Source organism: Mobula hypostoma, chromosome 2, assembly GCF_963921235.1.
Source record: "Mobula hypostoma chromosome 2, sMobHyp1.1, whole genome shotgun sequence".
NCBI lineage: Eukaryota > Metazoa > Chordata > Chondrichthyes > Myliobatiformes > Myliobatidae > Mobula > Mobula hypostoma.
In genome coordinates this window covers 44785459-44792901 of record NC_086098.1, presented here as the reverse complement: position 1 = coordinate 44792901, position 7443 = coordinate 44785459, and the positions used below count along the sequence as shown (strand labels likewise).

The 7443-nt window shown below is 44.0% G+C and overlaps 1 pseudogene; it reads left to right on the top strand.

Annotated features, from left to right (window-relative positions):
* Positions 1 to 5845: 5845 nt before the first annotated feature.
* LOC134357155 (uncharacterized) lies at positions 5846 to 7007 on the top strand (annotated as a pseudogene).
* Positions 7008 to 7443: the final 436 nt, after the last annotated feature.

Here is a 7443-nt window from a genome sequence, read left to right as displayed (position 1 = left end):
TTTGAGTGGAGTACCAACAAATGATTGCTGGAAAACTGACACTCTGTGCTATCATCATTATATATCAGGCCAGCAAGGAGGTGGCAGAACTTTGAAGGGAGCACTCTGCTCCCTTGCTTTCTACAGCTCTCTGCTTTCTACAGTTACTTGATTAATTGTGTTCAGTGAAGGAAGACATGCCTATTCATTCATTAGCCAACATTGTATGATAGCACTTACAAAGTAATTAAGTTTTAAACATCAGATATTTCAATAAGCGTTCAATGAATGCAAGGTTTTTTCTTAGGAATATAGGGTAGTTTTCCACATTTAGTCCCTCATTCTGTCAACCCCAGATGTTGAAATTCTAGAGCAACACACACACTGCTGGAGGAATTCAGTAGTTCATGCACCATCTATTAAGAGGAATAAGCAGTTGACATTTTAGGCATAGGCCCTTCATCAGGACTGGAAAGGAAAGGGAAAGAAGCCAGAAATCAGCTGTCTACCTTGTAACAGTTTCCATTTCCAGAAGAGAATTTTAAATCTAAACTTGTATTTCATAGAACATAGAACAGTACAGCACTGTACAGGCCCTTCGACCCACAATGTTGTGCCGACCCTTAAACCCTGCCTCGCATATAACGCCCCCCCCCGCCCACAGCTTAAATTCCTCCCTATATCTGCCCAGTAGTCTCTTAAATTTCACTAGTGTATCTGCCTCCACCAACGACTCAGGCAATGTATTCCACGCACCAACCACTCTGAGTAAAAAACCTTCCTCTAATATCCCCCTTGAACTTCTCACCCCTTAATATAAAGCCATATCCCCTTGTATTGAGTCAGTGGTGCCCTGGGGAAGAGGCGCTGGCTGTCCACTCTATCTATTCCTCTTATTATCTTGTACACCTCTATCATGTCTCCTCTCATCGTCCTTCTCTCCAAAGAGTAAAGCCCTAGCTCCCTTAATCCCTGATCATAATGCATACTCTATAAACCAGGCAGCACCCTGGTAATTCTCCTCTGTATCCTTTCCAATGCTTCCACATCCTTCCTATAGTGAGGCGACCAGAACTGGACACAGTACTCCAAGTGTAGCCTAAAGAGAGTTTTATAGAGCTACATCATTACTTCGTGACTCTTAAACTCTATCCCTTGACCTATGAAAGCCTACACACCATAAGCTTTCTTAACTACCGTATCTACCTGTAAGGCAACTTTCAGGGATCTGTGGACATGTAACCCCAAATCCCTCTGCTCCTCCATACTACCAAGTATCCTGCCATTTACATTGTACTCTGCCTTGGAGTTTGTCCTTCCAAAGTGTACCACCTCACACTTCTCCGGGTTGAACTCCATCTGCCACTTCTCAGCCCATGTCTGCATCCTATCAATGTCTCTCTGCAATCTTTGACGATCCTCTACACTATCAACAACACCACCAACCTTTGTGTAGTCTGCAAACTTGCCAAGCCACCCTTCTACCTCCACATCCAGGTCGTTAATAACAATCGTGAGAAGTAGAGGTCCCAGAACTGATCCTTGTGGGACACGACCAGTCACAACCCTCCAGTCCGAATGTACTCCCTCCACCATGACCCTCTGTTTTCTGCAGGCAAGCCAATTCTGAATCCACCTGGCCAAACTTTCTTGGATCCCAAGCCTTCTGACTTTCTGAATAAGGCTACCGTGTGGAACCTTGTAAAGTGCCTTTCCAAAATCCATGTAGATCACTACCCTCATCTATATGCCCGGTCACCTCCTCAAGGAAATCTATCAGACTTGTTAGACACAATCTGCCCTTCACAAAGCCATGCTGACTGTCCCTGATCAGACCATGATTCTCTAAATGCCCATAGATCCTATCTCTAAGAATCTTTTCCAACAGCTTTCCCACCACAGACGTAAGGCTCACTGGTCTATAATTACCCAAACTGTCCCTACTACCTTTTTTGAACAAGGGGACAACATTCGCCTCCCTCCAATCCTCCAGTACCATTCCCATGGACAACGAGGACATAAAGATCCTTGCCAGAGGCTCAGCAATCTCTCCCCTTGCCTCGTGGAGCAGCCTGGAGAATATTCTGTCAGGCCCCGAGGACTTATCCGTCCTAGTGTATTTTAACAACTTCAACACCTCCTCTCCCTTAATATTAACATGCTCCAGAACATCAACCTCACTCATATTGTCCTCACCATCATCAAGTTCCCTCTCATTGGTGAATACCGAAGAGAAGTATTCATTGAGGACCTCGCTCACTTCCACAGCCTCCAGGCACATCTTCCTACCTTTATCCCTAATTGGTCCTACCTTTCCTCCTGTCATCCTTTTGTTCTTCACATATTTGAAGAATGTCTTGGGGTTTTCCTTTACCCTACTCATCAAGGCCTTCTCATGCCCCCTTCTTGCTCTCCTCAGCCCCTTCTGAAGCTCCTTTCTTGCTACCCTTTATTCCTCAATAGTCCCACCTGATCCTTGCTTCCTAAACATCATGTATGCTGCCTTCTTCCACCTGACTGGATTTTCCACCTCACTTGGTTCCTTCACCCTACCAGTCTTTATCTTCCTCACCGGGATAAATTTATCTCTAACATCCTGCAAGAGATCCCTAAACATCGACCACATGCCCATAGTACATTTCCCTGCAAAAACATCATCCCAATTCACACCTGCAAGTTCTAGCCTTATAGCCTCAATTTGTCCTTCCCCAGTTAAAAATTTTCCTGTCCTGTCTGATTCTATCCTTTTCCATGATAATGCTAAAGGCCAGGGAGTAGTGATCACTGTCCCCCAGATGCTCACCCACTGAGATATTTGTGACCTGACCCGGTTCGTTACCTAATACTAGATCTAGAATGGCATTCCCCCAGTCGGCCTGTCAACATACTGTGACAGGAATCCGTCCTGGACACACTTAACAAACTCTGCCTCGTCTAAACTTTCCAAAGACTGCTTCAATTTACAAAATAGACTCCATGGCTGCAAAGTTTCTAACCAACTGAAATAGTTTCACTCTACGAATCTATTCATTTCTGCTTCACAACTTCCAATCCTGATTATTACCGGGTTCACTCAGGTAGATGGGGTAAGGTATAGGAGGTGTGAGAGGTTGAGAGTGGAGGAAAATGCATGGATTTCCAGATGCTGGAAATCCAAAACCCCACACACAAAATGCTGGATGAACTCAGCAGATCAGGCAGCATCTATGGATTTGAATAAACAGTTGATGTTTCAGGCCGAGACCCTTCCTCAGGACTGGAAAGGAAGGGGAAAGATGCCAGAATTAAAAGGTCAGGGTGAGGGGAAGGAGGATAGTTAGAAGGTGATGGATGAAGCCATGCATGTTGTTGTACTCTTTGTTAGGTTGAGGAGGCCTGAAACATGCATGAGGCCTGTAACCTTCTGATCAAATCCATCCATGGGCTATAAAACAACATTGTCTCAAGATTGATTCCATTCACTTTATACACCTTCCACCGCACCTGGCCTTGCTAGATAGCACCCAAATGCAATAACCTACTAAGTCCACTATTGTAATGCCCACATAATCTGAAATAACAGCAGTTTTTCCTTCCATCTTTCTTTTTAATGTCTATAACTGCTTCATTCATCACAGAGAGGTTCCAGTATCTACAACCTCTTGAGTTTCCTATGTTCCTGCTCCATCAGTTTAATAATTATTGTTAACAGTGAGATAAACGTGACCACAATTTTTTTAAGTAAGTTGCCAAGAAATAACCTACAATGTCCATTTAGCACCTTTCAGAGTCTCAGGTTCCCCAAAATTTTTGATGTGTAATCTGTGCAACAGTCAAATTGTGTGCAGAAAGTTCCATTTACAGGAATGTGATATTAATCAGACAATCTATTTCTTGGCATCGATTCAAGGATTAGGACCTGCATTCCAAAGCTAACTCCCTTTTACCTTTAAGTATTACCATGAAATCTTTAGCTGTTGTTTAAGAGTAGCCAAGACCTAGTGTTAATGCATCATCCTGAAGTTGGCAACTCTGTTGTACTCCCTCACCATTACACAACAACCCACAAACTTTTGACTTGGAGATGATATTGCAAGTAACTGATTCTAAAATTAAAATTAATATTAATTCCATGAACTGAAATGAAGGAGTTTTTGTCTCTTTTCCAGGTGTGCTAACAACATTTCTCAACAATGGCACTTACCACCCACTGAGGAAGTTGACCTAATATCAGGTAAGACAAAGGAATATTGTTCAACAACTTGAAAACATGACTTATTAATATATGCACCAGTTGTGCCAATTTCAATAATAATCTGATTTATATTAAATAATTTGCACAAGACATCATCACTGGGAATTGGCTGAGTGTGGTTGGTGTTGGCTAACTGATTCTGAAAAATAGTTGCAAGCACGTGTATTCTTTCAAAAAGTAAACTCATTTCCTTTCCATTAATATTCATCTACCAGTATTTCGGTGTGATAGCATCTGAAATAGAGAATAGTGAATGCAGATGGGGTGTAATAGTTTTGAATTCTTACAAAATGTTGCCGTAGAAAAAGCAACATCCATCATCAAAGATCCTCACCACCCAGGCTATGCTCCTTTCCTGCTGCTGCCAGGTACAGGAGCCTCAGGACTTGCACCAAGAACAGTTACTACCCCTCAGCCATTAGGCTTTTGAACAAAATGGGACAGCTACACATTTAAGGATTCTGTTATATTGTTATTTCATGCTCATTGTTTATTGCTATTTATTTATATCTGCATCTGCCCAGTTTGTTTACAGTTGCTGTCCTATAGATTTGCTAAGTAGGCCCGCAGAAAAAGAATCTCAGAGTTGTATGTGGTGACATGCATGTACTCTGAAAATCTGAACTTTGAAGGAAGTTTATCCAGATTGTCACAAGATTACTGTGAGGCTGGGGTTGGCATGATAACAAAGAAGGATAACTTAGTGTTTTCAAGACAAAAGAATTGATACTTGATAAATCATAGTCCTGCAAGTGAAAATCATTTAAATATGATTTTTTCACTCTCATGGAAGTTTTTTGCTGAAAAGAGCATCATGCCCTTACCCGAATTACCTTTAAGAAGCTAGTGGTGAACATGTTCCTTAAGCCGCTGCCATCCTTATGATAAAAGTATTCCACAAAATTGTTAAAGAGATTTGTAACCAAGATGAAGGATGAAAGTATACTTCCAAGCCAAAATGGTATTTAACTTGGAACACAACTTGCGTGTGGTGATGCTATGATGTCTTAGCCCTAACACATACTCAAATCCCCATGTACTATTAGCAGTAGATCTGCCTGTTCTTCTTGGGTGGTTCCTCCCAAATGAGGTTAAGTTGCGTGCTTTCCAGTTTTATGGGTTCTGTGGTGGCTAAGGAAGCCATTATGAGAACCACAGAAGAGCAGATGAATGCCTGTTTATGGTGAGCTGTGTTCTTTCTTTGGTTTCTATGTACTCATGATGTGTGGACTTGAGGTTCTAAATACCATCCCAAATGCACTTTTCCAGTTTGAGTTGTCATGTGCCAGAGGTTCCCAGGTTTTGATAGACACGTTGACCTCCTTTTGGGAAGCTTTAAGCGCACCTTTCAGTCATTTTCAGTCATTGATAGTCAGGTCAGGGCCTTGCCTTGCTACTGATACCACGTAGCCCAGTACTACCTGTCGCGGGTCGGGTTGTCAGCAACTAAACTGGCACACCCCCGGTGCACTTCGGTTAACCAGGGAGGAGGGTGTGTAGGCACCCAGCAGGACTAAAAACAAAACCTGTCAAAGGGCGCATGAACTCCTCGTGAGTCAACGGCCACCTACTGTCTGTGTGAGGAGTGGCACGTCGCACAGTCTTTTGTTTCGCGCCTTGTAAGGCATTATGATGACAGACAACACAACAAACCCTATACGTCCAGAGTCGGAAGTGCTCAGGAACTCTGTGGAATGCCCAGACCCTGGCCTAGACAGGCAGTATGAAGATGCAACCTCAAACCCCACGCGGAGGGTTGAGTCAAACAAGGGGGCCAAGCGAACTGCGCCTCTTTTGCGCTGTAAAGTAAAAATGATCATCTCAACCGTCAACTCAAACACCATCTGCCCCTTGCCTCGATGCACAGAGTTGGCATCACAGGCAAGCAGCTACGAGATCTCCACCCTGGGGATCCAAGAACACCGTCATGTACACCCTGACGAAGAGATAAGGTTCACAGAGGTAGAGGGGATGCACCTCATCACCTCGTCTGCATGGAGAGAGCCGATGACAATATCAGCACAAGGTGGAGTAGGGCTGATGTTGAATTGCAAGACGAAGAAGGCACTGAGGGGCGTAGTCTCAATCAGTGACAGAATCCTTACTGCAGAATTCGACGGAAACCCGGCGACCTCTGTCATCATCTGTTACTCCCCGCACAACTGCAGCGAGGAGGAGGAGGTGGAGGCCTTCTACAGTAAGCTTCACGAAGCTGTCAATTCAATACCAGCACATAACTTCCTGGCTGTGCTCAGCGAACTCAATGCCCAGGTCGGACTGGAAGATGTTCCATACTCAAACCAAGACTTTATCAATAGAAATGGACAATATCTAGTTGATTTCATCCAGGAACAGTCTCATTATCGCCAACTCACAATTCGAGAAGCGAGCTGGTAAACTGTGGACATACGAAATCAGAGCCTCCATCAACAGGAAACAGCTCGATTACATCCTCGTAAGAACAAAATGGCGTAATTGTGTGATCAACACAGAAACCTACAGCACCTTCAACTTGGCCAGTTCTGACCACAGAGTAGTGTCAATGCAAGTGAGACTGTGTCTGCAGCAACCGAAAGCCATAGGAGAAGGTAGACTGGAAGGCATTCTCCTCACAACCTGTTCTTCAAGCTCAGTACACAGTGGAGGTAAGAAATCACTTCGGCCCACTGGAAAGGGAGGAGGAAGAGATTGCCACCGACCGCTATCAATGGCTCATAGACGCCTACACAGATGCAACAAAGAGTTTGCCTATTGTGAAGCAAATCAAGAAGAGCCGGATCTCGAAACATCCTGATGTCGTCTCAGCAAGAAGTGTGGTCAATGCTTGTCATGCTGAACTCAGAAGGAGCAAAACGGAAGAGCGAAGAGACAAGTTCAAGACAGCAAAGAAGAATCTCTTTGCCACCTACGACCGACTGAAGGAAGAGGAACTAGCTGAGAGGATTAGAGAGGTAGAGGCTGCTAATGAAGACAAGCAGCATGGAGAAGCATGGCACCTAGTCAATGAGATCAGTAGATGGAAGAAGTCCCCATCAGGTCAAATAAGTGGTAAAACAGCAGAAGGCCATGTCCAGACATGGTTTACCCACTTTAAGAACCTGCTGGGAAGCCCTCCAACGATCACAGAAGAAGAGGACATAACCACGATACTAACGCAAGTTGACATCGATGATGGCCCATTCACCATTGAGGAACTGAAGAAGGCCAAATATGAACTCAAGCAGGGCAGG